This window comes from Chiloscyllium plagiosum, unplaced genomic scaffold (assembly GCF_037043375.1).
Source record: "Chiloscyllium plagiosum isolate Xiang-an unplaced genomic scaffold, Cpla_swu_hap1 HiC_scaffold_35, whole genome shotgun sequence".
In the NCBI taxonomy this organism is placed as follows: Eukaryota; Metazoa; Chordata; class Chondrichthyes; order Orectolobiformes; family Hemiscylliidae; genus Chiloscyllium; species Chiloscyllium plagiosum.
Window position 1 is genome coordinate 11938065 of NW_028270173.1, and position 18229 is coordinate 11956293.

The window sequence follows — 18229 nt, forward strand, 5'->3', positions numbered from 1 at the left end:
TGGAGAGAGCTTTAAGTAGGGGCATGAAGGGTTTGAAAGAGGGGAAATGCAGTCTTTCAAAGCAAGGGGAATTGGCAACATCGTGGGGCAGCTAGTTCTATAACAGTACCCAAAGGGAGACAGGAAGGGACAGAGTGAATAAACATAGAAAAACAAAGGAAGACAAAAATGGTAAAAAGGTAAAATTATGACTTTGAATGAACATAGAATTCAGAACAAAACAAATGGATTAATGGCATAAATACAGATTAACAGAGAATATGATCTTAGAGCTATTATGGAGACCAGGGTTACATGGAGATCAAAGCTGAGAACTAAATATTTAGGGGTACGTGACTTTCTAAAAAGGACAGTCGGGAAGGAAAAGATGTACATTGTTGATATGGGATGGAATTAGAACATAGAACAGTACAGCACAGAACAGGCCCTTCAGCCCACGATGTTGTGCCAACCATTGATCCTCATGTATGCACCCTCAATGATAGTATGATAGTAAGAAATGATCTTGGACAGGAATATGTAGAATCCATCCAGTTAGAGGTAAGAAATAAAAAAGAAAGAAGATACTGGTAGGAGTAGTCGATTGACTCCCGTCAGTAGCTATACGGTGTGGCAGAGAATAAATCAGGAAACGATGATGGAATGTCACAAAGGCAGCCCATTAATCATGGACAACTTCAGGCTTCATGTAGACTGGGATGTCAGATTGGCAGAAGGAGCCAGAGGAAGAATTCAAGACAGAATGACAGAATGACGATGGTGTACAGGAAGGCCATTCTGCCCATCATGCCTACACCAGCTCCATCCCTGAGTCTGGTTCTATTATCCAGGACCTATCTCCTGCCTTTTCCCAATATCCCTGCTCACCATTACCATTCATACCATCATCCTGTACTCTCCTCAATTCCTCAACGGAACCTGCCTCCACCACATTTCCAGGCAGCACATTCCAGACTCTAACTAGTCGTTGTATGAAAGATGTTTTTCCTCACATTCGCCTTGTTTCCTTTGTCCATCACTCTGAACTGTACAAATTAAATATTGACACATTGCAAGTGAAAGTGACTGCACCAACACTCTCTAAAGACACGACTGAAACAAAGCAGCAAACTGCAATCCATGTCGATGAAGGAATGCTGAACATTAACTTCCTGCTTTAAAGGTTTGTTCCCCGGGATACAAACACGGAATTATTCAAAGGAATCAATTCTATGTTTTACAACACCCAGCGGCTCATGTCCCGTCTCCCTTTCCAGTCTCTGTGTCTGACCCTGAGACTTTAATGTTGCAGATTGCCTCTCCCTCCTGTTCCCTTATACTGACAGGAGCCAGCTCCAGGCTCTGTTCAGCTGATCAGAGACATTGGAGAAAGTTCTCACCTTTTCCCTGGACAATCCCCAGCGGCTCCCCGTTCAACTCCTTGGATTTGATTGGGATCTTTCAGCGGGAATAATATCCATTCGATCCCACTGGGAATGACCCCTTCCTGAAATTAAAGAGGATTTGGGACTCACCTCTTACTTTCCCACAATCTGACCGAACATATTCCGCCTTTTCCCGACAGATGTGTAAAGAGTAAAGTGGAAGGTGACAGCTCCCTCCCACACGGAGAGCTTTCACTTTCAGCTTTCAGAGTTCACTCACTGAGGGCTGCTCCCTCCGATCCAGGGGGTTGGTGCTCGGCTCCTCCCAGAGTCTCTGACCTTGAGATAGGAACGATTCTCCCCACGGTCAGAAAGCCATCCTGGGGGATGGTGCTGGGTCTCCACAAAGGTCTCAGACTCCCCTGTCCCTCACAATCCATGTCCCGCCCTTTCCTTCTCTCCCAACTCACCTCATCCCCCTTTCCTTCACTTTCCACAGCCGTCTCTGCCCAGACCAATCCTTCCCATTCCCCTCTGTTCTGCTTCCCTCCCATTCACTGAAGTCTCTTCCTAAAACATAGGGAACATTTTTTCTTTATTCACTTGAGGGAGGTGGGCATTGCAGGCTGGCCAGCATTTCATCCCCATCCCTAGGAACAGGAGCTGACTATACAGCTCCTCCAGCATATTCCACTATTCACTGAGATCAGGGCTGATGTGTGGCCTGACTCCATATAACCTGCTTTATTAGCTTTGGTTAAGAAGATGCATCTCTCTCAGATTTAAATTAATAACTGATCCGGCATCCATTGCTGTTTGTGGAAGAGTGCTCCAAATGGCTCTCACTGTTTGTGTGCAGGACCTTCTGATCTTCTCTACTGAATGGTCTGGCCCTAATTCACAGAATATGTCCCTCCTTCTGCAATCCTCAACGAGTGAATTCAGTTTTTCTCTATCTATCTGTCTTTTCCTGTTAAAATCTTATAGAATTCAATGAGACTAGCTCTTAACCTTCTAAGTTCTCAAGAAAACAGGCCTAGCCCTAATCTAAATCTCTTTTCATTACCTACATTGTACTCCCTCCAGGATCAGTCCTGTATATCCTTCCTAAGGTGTGGTGCCCAGATCTGCTCACAGTTCTCCCAGTCGGGTCGTACCAGGGTTTTGTACAGATGCACTATAGTCTCTGTGTCCTTATACTCCAGTTCTGTTGTTATAAAGGGGAGCATTCCATCAGCTTCCTTGATTATTTTCTGGATCTCTTCATGAAATTTTAAAGATCTATGCTCCTGAACTCTCAAGTCTCTTTGGACATCCACTGCATTTCACTGCATAGCATCTAAAAACACCCTAATCCTATCCTTTACACAGAGTTCCAGTCAGCACAACAGTTTACCATCTCAGTTCTTTCATGTCAATACAATGCTTTTGCAGTTCACTTGTTATTGACTAGCTAAGCATTGACATCACACATCCTTATGAAGAAACAAATATTGCATGCAATATTCCAACAGTGGCCTAACCAATGTCCTGTACAGCCGCAACATGACCTCCCAACTCCTGTACTCAATTCTCTGACCAATAAAGGAAAGCATACCAAACGAATTCTTCACTATCCTATCTCCCTGCGACTCCACTTTCAAGGAGCTATGAACCTGCACACCAAGGTCTCTTTGCTCAACAACACTCCCTAGGACCTTACCATTAAGTGTATAAGTCCTGCTAAGATTTGCTTTCCCAAAATGCAGCACCTCGCATTTATCTGAATTAAGCTCCATCTGCCACTTCTCAGCCCATTGGCCCATCTGGTCCAGATCCTGTTGTAATCTGAGGTAACCCTCTTCGCTGTCCACTACGCCTCCAATTTTGGTGTCATCTGCAAACTTACTAACAGTACCTCTTATGCTTGCATCCAAATCATTTATGTAAATGACAAAAAGTAGAAGGCCCAGCACCAATCCTTGTGGCACTCCACTAGTCACAGGCCTCCAGTCTGAAAAACAACCCTCCACCACCACCCTCTGTTTTCTACCTTTGAGCCAGTTCTGTATCCAAATGGCTAGTTCTCCCTGTATTCCATGAGATCTAACCTTGCTAATCAGTCTCCCATGGGGAACCTTGTCGAACGCCTTACTGAAGTCCATATAGATCACATCTCCTGCTCTGCCCTCATCAATCTTCTTTTTACTTCTTCAAAAAACTCAATCAAATTTGTGAGACATGATTTCCCAGGCACAAAGCCATGTTGACTATCCCGAATCAGTCCGTACCTTTCCAAATACATGTACATCCTGTCTCTCAGGATTCCCTCCAACAACTTGCCCACCACCGAGGTCAGGTTCACTGGTTTATAGTTCCCTGGCTTGTCCTTACCACCCTTCTTAAACAGTGGCACCATGTTTGCCAACCTCCAGTCTTCCGGCACCTCACCTGTGACTATCGATGATACAAATATCTCAGCAAGAGGGCCAGTAATCACTTCTCTAGCTTCCCACAGAGTTCTCAGGTACACCTGATCAGGTCCTGGGGATTTATCCACCTTTAATCATTTCAAGACATCCAGCACTTCCTCCTCTGTAATCTTGACATTTTGCAAGATGTCACCATCTATTTCCCTATAGTCTATATCTTCCATATCCTTTTCCACAGTAAATACGGAAGTATATTTTTATCGACTGACTTAGTAATTAAAGTAAAGGAAATCCAAATGCCTCTGAGAGACAGTAAGAGGAGGGGTTGGGCTGATAAGGGACCATAAAGGGCTCTATAACAAAACCAGAAATTGCTGGTGAAACTCAGCAGGTCTGGCAGCATCTGTGGACAGAAAGCAGAGTTAACATTTCGAGTCTGATGACTCTTCAACAGAACTTTGTTTCAAATCTGCAGCATCTGCAGTTATTTATTTTATAATAAAGGGATCTGTGCCTGGAAGCAGGAGGCGTGGCTGAGTTATTTTCTGAGTATTATGTTTTAGTCTTTGACAAAGTAGAAGATCCTGATGAAGTCATAGAGAGAGGTGAGGTGGTACAGACATTGGATGAGCTAAAAATTTATAAAAGGAGAACTATTCAATCGGCTGGCTGAACTTCAGCTGGTAATTCACTGTGACCAGATGGAATACATCCAAAATTACTGAGGGATGTAAGGGTGGGAATTACAGAGGTGCTGCCAAATTCCTCCAATTCGGCTCAGCTATAAACATGATTCCAGAGGAGTCAGAGATGTGCAAATGCTACACAGCTCTTTAAAAATGTGTGAAAAGGCGAACCCAACAACTAGAGCTCAGTCTATTTATTTTTTGTGACAAGAAAGTTTTTGGAAATGATAATCTGGGAGAAAATTAACAGTTACTTCGACAACTATGGATCGCTTAGGGAAAACGAGCTGTATTTGTAAATGAAATCAGGATTTAATGTCATTACCTCATCGAAATAATTCATGAACAGAGCCCTGATGAGGGCATTACAATTGGAATCCTGTGTATGGACTTTCATAAGAACTGTGAGAAGGTCAAAGTTCACTTTGACGGAGTGTTCCTTCCCCAGCACCCTAACGCAGATATTAGAGGGAATTCAAAGTGTCTCAAATGTAGGTCAGTTTCTAAAACTGAGGCAAGTTTTGCACTTGGCATTTAAGTTAACTTTATCCTTAATTTATAGGTTCCTTCCCAATCAGGGGTACATGAGCACGAGGCAGCCACACAGTGATGAGAGGACTGGTTAGGCCTGATAAACAGGAGCTGATTCATGTCTCTGAAATTCTCGCTACATGAAACACAGGAGACTCATATTAGTGCACAAAGTTGGTTGAACATAACTTCAGGGAACTTCACTTGGACAATCTGGTAAATCAGCAAATTTCTCACAGCGATGTACAAGGCACCATTCGGATAAGGAGTGGCCTGAGACAGCCACCAAATAACAGTACGACCCAAGAGCTGAGGTCTGGAGGCATTAATGTAGCCAGCTGGTTGGTGATTGGTTAGAAGTTATTTTTCCTCTAATATTAGAGCAGTCATTTAAATTATGGACATTGTAACTGAAGCACTGCATTACATTTATAGTTTGATAAATTAATATCATTCAGTGACGTATTAGTGTTAATGAAATACAACATGATGGAGACAGCAAGATGCCTGTGGTGCAGCTGCAACAAGCACCAGGGTGATCCACGCAACCACATCTGCAGGAAGGGCCTACAGCTCAAGGAACTGTAGACTATAGACTCAGAGGTGATGAGCTGAAGGTGAAACTTTGAACTCTGCAACAGATCAGGGAGGAAGAATGGAACTTTGACACTGTCCCAGGAAGCAGCCATATCTCATTAGTCAGATACTTCAGATCTGGTGCATGGTGAGGGACAGAATGATGAAAGGGTGGGAAATGAGGTAGTTTTATCATCCCAAAGGTAACAGAGGAGGAGGAGGAGCCTCAGCCCATGCGCCTGTCCAACAGCTTTGGAGGTTGTTGTAGGGGCTTCAGGAAGGGTGAGGAAACTGATGACAACACCCAGGATGACAGTACCATCCAGTGGGGGCAGAGTGAGATACGATTAATTCATGATCACATTTCAAAGGATTCTCTAGCTAAGAGTGATCATAACATTACAGAACTTCACACTTAAGATTGTGAATGAAAAACTAGAATCTTAAATGTAAAGACATTTACAAATAAATGAAACCAGAATGGACTGAAGAAGACCATATGCAGCTAATTAAGATAATTATAGGCATCATCAAATTGAATACAATGCTCCAAAGAATCATGAGAGGACTGAAGATCAAAGACAATTTCGAATTCAGCAAAGGATAACTGTCAAGAAGATTTCATTTCCAAGAAAAAAAACAAGAAATACAAAAACAGAGAGTAAGAACTTCTATAAATTTACACTGTAAGGCAGCACTTCTAATTGTCAATGTAGCCTGGCATTCGTGCCATTCCAATCACAGGGGAAGGAATCCTTTCCATAATGGAACACAGGCTTGGCCAGTCATGACTGTCCTTGAGTATCCATCTTAGGGATCAAGGGGTAGGAATTTGGGAAACATCTTCCCATCCCATATTAAAAGGGAAGGGTGGGAGGCAGGAAGTGCTGTTGTGATTTGGCTAATTCACCCATTTTGTTGCAGCCATTTTCCAAGCAGCAAATGTATTGAAACCCTAATGAGGAATGTCAACATTCCATGCTACTTTCTGCAAAGTCTGTAAGGATTTGTTTTGCACTTCCTGTCTTACTTATAGATAATTTAACAGTAAAGAATATTTTCAAAGTCAAAAAAGTCAAAAAAACTTTTGGTTACCTCAATTTTTATGCAGTTACCCTATCAGTTTCATGCAGGCATACTTCCCCTGTTACAGGAATAGCAGAACTTACAGATTTGCCTTGGGATACTTCACCTTGAAACAGTTCAGTCCTTTTCCTGTATGCCTGATGTTGAGCAGCGGTGTCACCTTGACCGTTTCTGTATGCGTGAACTGGTAACCGAATGTCTGATTTAAACCAGCGCACCACCATGTTGTTGACAAATACCTGCGGCACAAGGTAACACTCCAGGACAGCATCTTCCCCCACAATGGCTACCACAGGATGGCTTGGGCCACTCACTCGGAATTCACTTGTAGAGTTAATGTCTCATTAAACTGCTCCAAATTTCAAACATGTCAGTGATTAAACTTCAAAATCACTTTGTTATTAGACTCGATTTTTCAGTAAACAGTTATGAGCAAAACTCTTAATTTATTAGCCTCTTTACCTGTACATATGATCACATTTGCCTGAATTTTTTATCCTGTATTGCTATATTTATTTTCATTTATACTCATATTTATTGTACTCTTAAATTGTATTTGCTATTGAGTTACATAAAGCTATTGAGCAAAAAGATTTATTTTTCCAAATCATTATTTTGTAAAACATTGGCATAATCGCTATGAAGAGCAGTTGTCGTGATTGGAACTCAGGCCCATTGGATGTTATTGACTATGAGATCCCTGATTGAGGTTATTAACCTGGACCAATCAGGGAGCTCTGGCTGACAGATATACTCTGGGGATTTAGAGAGTCTCCTGACTTCAGGGACTGGAAGAAAAGAAATGGCAGATTCAGAAGGTCTCCTGATCCTCGCGACTGGCTCTGAGCCGACTGGTCAAAGCCCAATTACAAAATGTATGTAAATAAAGAGTGAATTAGAGTCATAGAGTCGTACAGCACGGAAACGGACCCTTCAGTTCAAACAGTCCATACTGAACATAATCCCAAACTAAACTAGCCCCATCTACCTGCTCCTGGTCCATCTCCCTCCAAACCTTTCCTATTCATGTATTTATCCAAATGTCTTTTAAACATTGTAATTCTCCCAATGACCACCACTTCCGCAGGAAGTTCATTCCATACCTAATCCACCATTTGAGTAAAAATTTTCCCCTCATGTCTTTCTTAAATCTCTCTACTCTCACCTTGAAAATGTGCCCTCTAATCTTGAAATCCCCCATCCTCGGGAAAAGACAACTATCTTTAACCCGATCTATATCCCTCATGATTTTATAAACTTCTATAAGGTTTCCTCTCAACTTCCTAAGCTCCAGTGGAAAAAGCCCCAGCCTTTCTTTATAACTCAAACATTCTACACTCAGCAACATTCAGGTAACTCTCTTCTGAATCCTCTCCACCTTGAAAATATCATTCTGATAACTGGGCGACCAAAACTGCATACAATATACCACAAGAGGCCCCACCAACATCCTGTACAACCTCAACATGATTCCCAACTCCGATACTCAAAGGACTGAGCAATGAAGGCAAGACATTTTAGATCCTGCCATCAAAGACTGCATCCAGCATGTGGAAAGAATGCTGTATTGTTTGGGCAAATGACATTGAATCGGGTGAAAAGCAACGAGTAATCTTTCTGATTGCTGCGGACATGCAGCATTTTCATTTATAAGGAGCTTAACTTTCCCTGAGGCACCAGATGCTAAAACCTTTCAAGGGTTGACGGATCTTGTGAAGGAATATCATGACCCAAACCTCCTGTACTTCTAAAATGCTATTGGCTGTATTCAGCTGTTTTCGAACCAGGGGAATCTGTATCAGGAGTTTTGACGAGGTTAAGATGATTGGCAGAGGCATGTGATTTGTATTAACCTGTATGAGGTGCTGAGAGACCTTTTAGAATGTGGGATTAATGATGTAAACTTGCAGAAGCGCCTCCGAGCTGAAGCCAAACAGGCACGACAGTGGCAATGTCATTAGAAAATGCAGCAAGTGGAATATGGGAACGACAGCACATACCAATAGAACTGGACTCACTCACCCTTCCGAGTAAGTTTAGGGAACACCATTTGAGTGCAGGTAATTGTAGAGCCTCATGCAGGGCATATCCTGAGCAGAGAGACCTTAGGTCAACCCACAGCAAAATCCACAACAGAGTCAAGCTTCAGCAAAGTGGGGAAAATGCTCTTCAAGATCCAGTTCAGCAAGCTATTGTAGTCGCTGCCAGTATGCTGACTCCAGGCAGCAAAGGAGTCCTACAAGGTCTGACTTACAACAGAGAAATCATAAGCCGGTACCCAGGCGAGTGCCTGGAAAGTCCCTCTGCCTGTGGATCGCATCAGTTACATTGCTTAGCAACATCCAAATCAGAACCAATTCAAATAAATGTTTGGTTAAATGGTCACCTGGTCCTCGTGCAGCTGTTTCAGTGATTGCTGAGTCTTTCTTTCACATGATTCACTCTGACTCCAACCTTTACGTTTGTGCAAGGCCTCATCCAGACTGAGAACCTTCACTGGGAAACCATTACGGATTAAAGGTACAGCTTTGGTTCCGATCTCTAATGGGAAGCAGTTGGGACAGTTGGTAGTAAAAGGTTCAGGCCCAAGCCTACTGGGGCGGAAGTGGCTGAGAAATGTTCACCTTGATTGGCTCAAAGCTTTTACTTTATGAAAATGGGTGGCTGAGTGACATCCTAATTAAATACCCAGAAGTTTTTCAGGATGGGCTGGGGCCTTTCAAAAAGGCTAAGACCACTTTACCAGAAAGCAATTCTGCAAGGCCTGCCCAGTGCCATTTGCCTTACGGGTAAAAGTAGAGGCAGAAATCAGGAGGCTGGAAAATGAAGGAATCATCAAATCAGTTCAATTTATGGAATGGGCAGCACCAGCCGTACCAATTGGGAAACCTGATGGCTTGGTTTGACTTTCTGGTGATTTTGAGTAAACCACTTCTCGCAGCTGGAGAAATACTCAGCCCCTTACATAGAGGACTTAGATCCAAAACTGTCAGGGGGTGGCTGTCCTTTCTCAAAGCTGGACATGAGCCAAGCCTATCTTCAATTACTACTGGATGAGGAGTCCCAGATGTATGCTACAGTTAATACCCATAAAGGTTTATATCAATGTATAAAACTGCCATTTGGGGTATCATCAGCCTGCACTCCTTTCCAGAGGACCATGGTGAACGTTTTACAAGGGCTACCCCAGGTTGCTAATAATCTGGATGATGTACTAATAACAGGGATGACCAATAAAGAACACTATCTGGACATGGTTTAAACATTTCTCCAAGGTGGATGTATGCCTTAGAAGACAACAATGTGTATTCCAGGTGCCCCAACTGACATACTTGGGCTACAGAGTGGACAAGACTGGGTTACACCTATTGGAAGACAAAGTGAGGGTGATCAAAGGTGTTCCAGTTCCCACGTCTGTCCTGGAGCTTAGGCCTTTCCTTGGGTTAGACCATAAGACCATGAGACAAAGGAGTAGAAATTAGGCCATTCAGCCAATCGAGTCTGCTCTGCCATTCAATCAAGGCTGATAAGTTCTCAACCCCATTCTCCCATTTCTCCTCATAACCCTTGATCCACTTGATACTCAAAACCCTATCTATCTCTGTCTTAAATATACTCAATGACCTGGCTTCCACTGACCAACCAGATCTTATCCTCTCCCTGTCTTCACCTACCCCTCTTCACCACCCTGTCTCTGCCACCCCCTTTATCTGCAGCTCCTTCCCACACCCAACAGAGTCCTCAAGAAAGGTTACACCTGAAACATTGAGTTCTCCACTTCCTGATGCTGCCTGGCTTGCTGTGTTCTTCCAGACTCCGCCTGTGCAAGCCTTCTGTGGCAATGAAATCCATAGATTCACCACTCTCTGGCTGAAGATGTTTCTCCGTATCTCCATTCTAAAAGACTATGTCCTTGGGTCCTAGTCTCTCCTACCAATGGGGAAAAAAATCCCAACATCTACTGTGTTCAGTCCATTCAATATTCTGTATGTTACAAATAGATCCTCCCCATATCGTTCTGAACTCCTTTGAGTATAGATCCACAGTCCTCAAACGTTCCTCATATGTTAAGTTTTTATTCCTGGGACCATTCTCGTGGACCTCCTCTGAACACGCTCCAGGGCCAGTACATCCTTCCTGAGATATATAGCGCAAAATGCTCCAAATGTGGTCTGACCAGACCCTTACAGAAGTACATCCCTGCTTTTGTATTCATGTCCTCCCAAAATAAATGCCATCATTACATTTGCTTTCCTAACTACTGACTCAACCTGCAAGTGTACTTTGAGAGAATCCTGGACTTGAATTCCCAAGTCTCTTTGCACTTCAGACTTCTGAATTTTCTCCCCATTTAGAAAATAGTCTATGCCTCTATTCTTCCTCCCAAAGTGCATGAACTCACACTTTCCCATACTGTATTCCATCTGCCACTTCTTTACCCACTCTCCTCACCTGTCCAAATCCTTCCCCCCTCCTCAATGCTACCTGTCCTTCTACCTACCTTTGTATCATCTGCAAACTTAGTCAGAATGCCCTCAGTTCCTTCATCTGGATCGTTAATGTATAAAGTGAAAAGTTGTGGTCCCAACACTGAGCCTTGTGGAACACTGGTCACTGGCTGCCATCCTGAGAAGGACCTTTTTATTCCCACTCTCTGCTTTCTGCCAGACAGCCAAGCTTCTATCCATGCTGGTGCCTTGCCTCTGACACCATGGAGCTGTATCTTACTCAGTAGCCTCCTGTGTGGCACCTTGTCAAAGGCCTTCTGAAGTCCAGGTAGATAAGTTACCATTGGTTCTCCTTGGTCTAACCTGCTAGTTACTTCCTCAAAGAATTCTAGAATATTTGTCAGATATGACTTCCCTTGATGAAACCATGTTGACTTTGCCTTATTTTACCATACGCTTGCAAGTACTCAGAAATCTCAGCCTTCATGATGGATTCCAGGATCTTCCCCATAACTGAGGTTAGGCTCATCAGTCTGTAATTTTCCCTCTTTTGCCTTACTCACTTTTTAACCAGGGGTGTAATGTTCAAGATTTTCCGGTCCTCTGGAATGCTCCCAGGTTCTAGCAATCCTGCAAGATCACGACTAACGCCTCCATTATTTCTTCATCTATCTCCCTTAGAACTGTGGAGTATAGTCCATCTGGTCCAGGTTATTTATCCACCTTCAGGCCGTTCAGTTATTCTAGCACCTTCTCCTTGTTGAGTCCACCATACCTATCTCTGCCCCCTCACTTTCTTGAATTTTTGGGATATTACTCGTGTCTTCCACCGTGAAGATTGATGTGAAGCAATTATTCAGGTCCTGAGCCATTTCCTTGATCCCCACTATGATCTCACCAGCGTCAGGTTAGTGAATTATTACAGAAAATTCATCCATAACCTGGCCCCCATCTTGGCACACCACTTGCTATTGAGAAAGGGTCTGCCTTGGAAATGGTCACATTGCCAAGAAGTAGCCTTTAGGGAAGGGAAAAAGCAGCTATTGTCATCTAGACTGTGTGCCCAGTACGGTCCCAAATGAGAAGTGGGGCTTGCCCATGCAGTATTGGGGTAGTGTTGGCTCACTGATGGCCCAGACTTTGGCTGATGCTGAGCGCAAATAAACTCAGAAAGAGAAGGAAGGTTTGGCAGTCATCTTTGGTGTGGGAAAGTTCCACCCAAACCTGTAAAGATGTAAATTTGTCATAATAGTGCACCGCAAAACCCTTAAAGAACTTAAAGAAGTCAAGGGTGTGCCATCCATAGCTTTTGGTTGAATGTAGCGGTTGGTCCTTTATTCTCAGTGTGTACAATTCGAATAAGATCCCCGAGGCAAATGCGGATGCCTTGTGCTGCCTCCCACTGGCAGATACCCCACTGGTAGCATCTTCCCTGGAAGAGTCCATTCTGGTTTGATACTTTCTGGATACCCTCCTGGTCACTGCTGACAATATCAGACAGTGGGCACAAACAGTATTCCATCCTGGCAAAACTGAAGCAGCTGGTGGTGATGGGGGAAACCAAAGGAACCATCACAACCAGGATTGAAACCTTCCAGACCCAGCAAGACCAGGTAACCACAGAGGACAGCATATCATTATGGAGAGCAAGAGTGATTGTCCTGAGTAAAGGTCTCTGCCAGATACTGGCTGCATTCCACCAGGGTCATCCAAGAGCTTCCAAAATGAAGATCTTGGCAAGACCTCATTTTGAGTGGCCAGGATTGGTTGCTAACAGAGCTGCATTGGTGGGGCAGTGCCCAGAGTGCCAACAAAGAGAAATATTATCACCAACTCACCAACAACCCCCCCACCACATTCATAGGAATAGCTGGGTAAACCCGGGACTCAGTTCCTTGTTGACTCTGCTGGTCCTTTCCTGGAGTCAATGTTTCTGGTCATTGTGGACACCCATTCATGGTTCCTAAAGTGTCTTCAGTAAACTCAGGGATAATGATACATGGACTCCCGGTAGTACTGGTCATGGAAAATGGGCCATCATTTACCAGTGGGGAGTTCAAATATTTCCTAAAGTTGAATGTTCAGATAGCTCCACACCATCCATCATGCAATGGTCTCATGGAAAGAGCGGTCCAAACATTGAAGGCAGGCTTGAAGAAAGAGCCTACAGAATCACTCGACACCAAACTGTCCCACTTCCTGTTTGGTTATAGGACCAGCCCACATGCAAGTGCAGGGATAGCTCCAGCAGAGTTACTGATGGGGAGAATACTCTGCGTCAGGTTAAACCTGATATTCCAGGACCTGGGTGGGAGAGGAGGGGGGAACAGCAGCAGGAAAGCCAGAGCCAGCCACATGACTCCTGTCAGCGAGAGAGTCTGTTTATTTCACGGGATGAAATTACATGCTGGAACCACAGAAATTGGGTATGAGGTGAGGTTGATGCAAGGTCTGGCCACATAACATTCAAAGTTTGGGGAGGTGAGGTGGTCCTGACCAAACATGTGGATCACCTGAAAGCGGTTACCTTGCAAATGGGGCAGGGGCAAAACGTACGTGGCCCCTCAGAACAGCCAGAAGGCCTGTCAGAAACCATGGCCACTGCCCCTTCATCTCGCATCAAAGAAATCTTCGAGTCCAAGATGGATGCAGCCTCAATACCGTTACCACCAGAAGAAGAGGATGAAACTCTCCCAAGACGTTCCAGACGCGAGAGACGGGCTATGGTCCGGTACATGACACATGAGTCTAGGTTGGAGTCATACCAACCGGGCCTGGAGTGAAAACCTCTCAGGAGAAACTGCAAGATAAAGAACAGCCCGACATTCTGGGACTTGGGGGAGGGGGGAAGGAAGGATGTAGTGCTTGGATTCAGGTGGATCTCATTGACTATGAGATCCCTGATTGGGGTTGTTAACCCGGATCAGTCAGGAAGCCTTGACCTACAGTTACAAACAGGAGGAGAGGTGGGCGCCGGAGGGAGTGGAGTGTTTTATTTCCCCCTCCAACTCTATTTTGATTTAATGCCTGCCCTCCCCTTCACTGTTTGATCACACAGCATTGCCCTTTGATGTGAAGGGCACTGCTTGTCACTGGCCACTTGGGTGTTTTCCTATCTTCCTGGTGGTGGAAATGAATAAAGATTCGTGCACTTTGTGTCTCACACCTGCACACACACACCATGGGTAGAAAATAAAAATAAAAATAAATAAATAAATAAATAAATAGAAGTGTTTTGCTGTGAAGGGAAAAGAAGAAAAAAAAAATAAACAGGAGGAGAGGTGGGCACCGCAGGGAGTGGAGTGCATTATTTCCCTCTCCAACTCTATGTTGATTTAATCCCAGCCCTCCCCTTCACTGTGTGATCACACAGCATTGCCCTTTGATGTGAAGGTAACTGCTTGTTACTGGCCACTCAGGTGTTTTCCTATCTTCCTGGTGGTAGGGATTGAATAAAGATTCGCACACCTTGTGTCTCACACCTGCACACACACAACATGGGTGTGGGGAAAATATAAGCACCACCGCAGTTAGGTGGTAGTGTGGGGAAAGAAAAAAGAAAAGAAAAAAGAATAAACAGGAGGTTCAGAGAGTCTCCTGATCCAAAGGACTGGCTCTGAGCTGGCTGGTCAGAGCCCTTGTACAAAACACATAGAACATAGAATATAGAAGAATACAGCGCAGTACAGGCCCTTTGGCCCTCGATGTTGCGCCGATCTAAGCCCACCTAACCTACACTAGCCCACTATCCTCCATATGCCTATCCAATGCCCATTTAAGTGCCCATAAAGAGGGAGAGTCCACCACTGCTACTGGCAGGGCATTCCATGAACTCACGACTCGCTGTGTAAAGAATCTACCTCTAACATCTGTCCTATACCTACCACCCCTTAATTTAAAGCTATGCCCCCTCGTAATAGCTGACTCCATAAGTGGAAAAATAAATAAAGAGTGACTTGTTGACAGGATACCAGCCTCTGTGCAGTTATTTCATTGACAAAACCAAAAGAACACAATTTACCGAGAAACCACTAAGTAAAAACAAAATGGACAAGATTTTACTTGACCCTTTTTACTTTCACCAAACCAAGCAGAAATGACACAAACTAGCAGGCTAACTGCAGCTAATATCAACTATAAATTACATATTAGTTAGCTGATACAACAAAGATCAATATCATGGATTGGTGAGCAATCACTTGGTTTCAATTGCACAAATCTCAGCCACCAAGTCCTTCAAAGCCCAAGATCTCCGCAGAAAAAATTCCAGTTCCTTTTCTTTCGGGATTTACCCACCAATCTTCAGCTGGCAACAGATGAAGGAGGCAATGACTTTGTGGTATTATTGCTATTAATTCAGAGAGCCAGATAATGTTCTGGAGGTCAAAGTTCAAATCCCGCCACTGCAGATGGTGGAATTTGATTTCAAGAATAATCTGGAATTAAGAATCTAATGATGACCATGAATCCATTGCCAATTGTCAGAAAGACTAATGTTTCATAATGCCCTTTAGGGAAGGAAACTGCCATCCTGTGTGAGACCCCTGACCCACAGCAAAGTAGTTGCCTCTTAACTGTCCTCTGGGCAATTAGGGATGGGTAGTAAATGCTGCTTATCCAATGTTGCTCTCATCTCGTGAATAAAAAAATTCCCAACCACAGTTTCCTGGGCACAGACATGGCCAGAACTGTGTACTCTGGATTTCTCTCTCTCGCAGCATTGTGGGTCTAACTACACCATATACACTGCAGCTGTTCAAGAAATTAGTTCATTACCACTGATGAAGAGCTTATGTTGGAAACATCGATTCTTCTGCTCCTCGGATGCTGCCTGACCTGCTGTGCTTTCCCAGCACCACACTCTCGACTCTGATTTCCAGCATCTGCAGTTCTCCCTTTCTCCTAGTTCACCACCACTACCAGGTAGTATGTACTGGCTCAGCCAGCAATGTCCATGTCTCCTGACTGAATAAATAAAATGGCCTGTCTCAGTCTGAGATGTGTCACCTGGTTTCAAACCCCTAGCAGGAGAAACGTTCCTTCATCCTTCCTTGTCAATCCTTGTTAGAATTTTTCATGTTTGAATGAGATTGCTCCAGAAAATACCGGCCTATGATCATTCTTCATAGGACAGTCCCTCCATCCCAGGAATTTATTTGGTCAAACTTTGCTTCACTCCCTCTATGCAAATATCTTTCCTTAATCACTCCCTCTATGCAAGTATCTTTCCTTAGTAAGGAGACTAGATCTGCCCATCTGGACCCAGTCAGAAACCTGATCAAATTCCTGCCAATGTCCACTTTCGACCAAGCCAGCGGTGAATATAAAACTTTTACTCTGTCTCTGCTACCACTTTCAGTCAGAAAGTCTGCCAACTGAACCAAGTCCACTTCACACAGCCTTTCCCTACTCCAACATCACACAGACTACACTGGAACACAATGAACACAGTAAATAATGTCCAGTTTAATATTATGCAAATAAATTGGCGATTGATTTCATTTGATTTAATTCACATGTTTGCTTTATATCTGAGTATATCTGAGGCTGTTGCTAGGTAAGCTATAACCAATCAGTCCTTTCTGACTGTAAACAAGAATTGAATGTTGCAACAGATGTGGAAAAGAAATTCCAGCAGCAGCAGAACCAATCACAGAGTCACAGAATCCTTCAGCACAGAAGGTAGCCATTCAGTCCGTCGTGCCTACACTGACGTATTACCCAGTGTCAATCTCCTGCCTTTTCCCCATAGAGTATTCCTGAATACATTACTATCCAAATAATCATCCAGTGCCCACTCGAATGTCTCAACTGAACATTCCTCTACCACACTTCAAGGCAGTACATTCCATAATTAACTAACTGCTGCCTGATAAAACTTTTCACTCCTCAGTCTTTTTTGTCCGATTAACTAGCATTTCTGAACTGCTCTTTCTTAAATTTAGTAACCCATCCTTACAGATTATAGATTGCCAACATTAAATAATTGTGGTCATGAACTCCAAAATCTAACATTGTTTTCTGGCTTTCCAAAGTTTATGATAAAATTGTATTTTTTCAAAATAGCTCTATATTGTGTCAGTCATTCCAGTAATTGATACAATCATCTTAATATTTTGGGAAGGTACTGGAACAGTTTTAAACTATTTGTGCAAAAGCATGTAACAATCTTCACCTTGCTTGAGGTTGTATCCTTTCCTGAAGCCTGGTTTACCACTTCGGTCTGTGTGCCTTCATTCTGTGACTTGCTCCTGGGCATTTGGGCAGTTTGACAGCAGACTGAATCAACACTAGGGTGGGGTATTCACAAGCGTTACTTCACCATAAGCCTGGGAGAGTCAGTTTTCAACATTATTTTATTCTGTGGAAGAGTCAGACAGGACTAGAAATGTCAACGCTGTTTCTGTCTCCACAGATACTGCGAGACCTGCAGAGTTTCTCCAGCATTTTCTGTGTCTGTTTCAGTTATTACTCTGTGTGTTTACTGTTAGAAATAGGATAAAATGTTGTTTTTGCAGGTATAGAAAAAGCATACAGAAAAGGGGTACAGCAAGAGAACTACTAACTCTGCAAGTATTTAGGGAAGAATACCTCTAATTTTCGGTGCATAATTATTTATTAAAGAAAATAATTCTTTTTAGCCACAAGGTTTAAAACAACAGTTTCAGCAGAAAGTTAAAATTACTGAAACATATAAACGAAGCACGAAAAAGATACATTGTTAAGATGTACGTGCAAGAATGGAATGTACTGAGGAATAATGAATGAAGTTACAAAGGAAACATCAAGATAAGAGTTACAGCACGTACAAGGGGGAAATTGCCAACTTGGAAAGAAAGGGGCAATGGACGTGGAGCATAGATGGGTAGAGGCAAAATAGTAATAGAGATTGGTAATTAGGAGTCTGGAGAGATGACCTCACTCAGCTCAAAGGGTATAACTGGACACTAATCTGAGTTCTAATTTGCTTCATTTCGCTTATGCATTTGAGGCCCGTACTTGCAAGTTCGAAATAAATTGTCTTGTTTCCAGTTTTGGTGGTCTCGTCTAAATTTTATTGATTTTGTTTCGAACAGATTTGGGTGCTCGTCCTGGGAGCCCATGCTCCGGTCGCTCAGCAGTTATTG

The 18229-nt window shown here is 43.4% G+C and overlaps 1 protein-coding gene across 4 annotated transcripts in view; it reads right to left on the reverse strand.

Moving 5' to 3' along the window:
* Positions 1-18229, reverse strand: part of LOC122541328 (butyrophilin subfamily 3 member A1-like) — a 160500-nt gene that overhangs the window by 74292 nt on the left and 67979 nt on the right. Inside the window, exon 1 of one of the 4 annotated variants that reach the window (XM_087979247.1) lies at positions 1515-1574. The exons of 1 other annotated variant lie outside the window; for it this stretch is intronic. The gene's annotated coding sequence lies outside the window, so the exon portion shown is untranslated. 2 more of the 4 variants (XM_087979251.1, XM_087979249.1) reach the window with 2 other exon arrangements.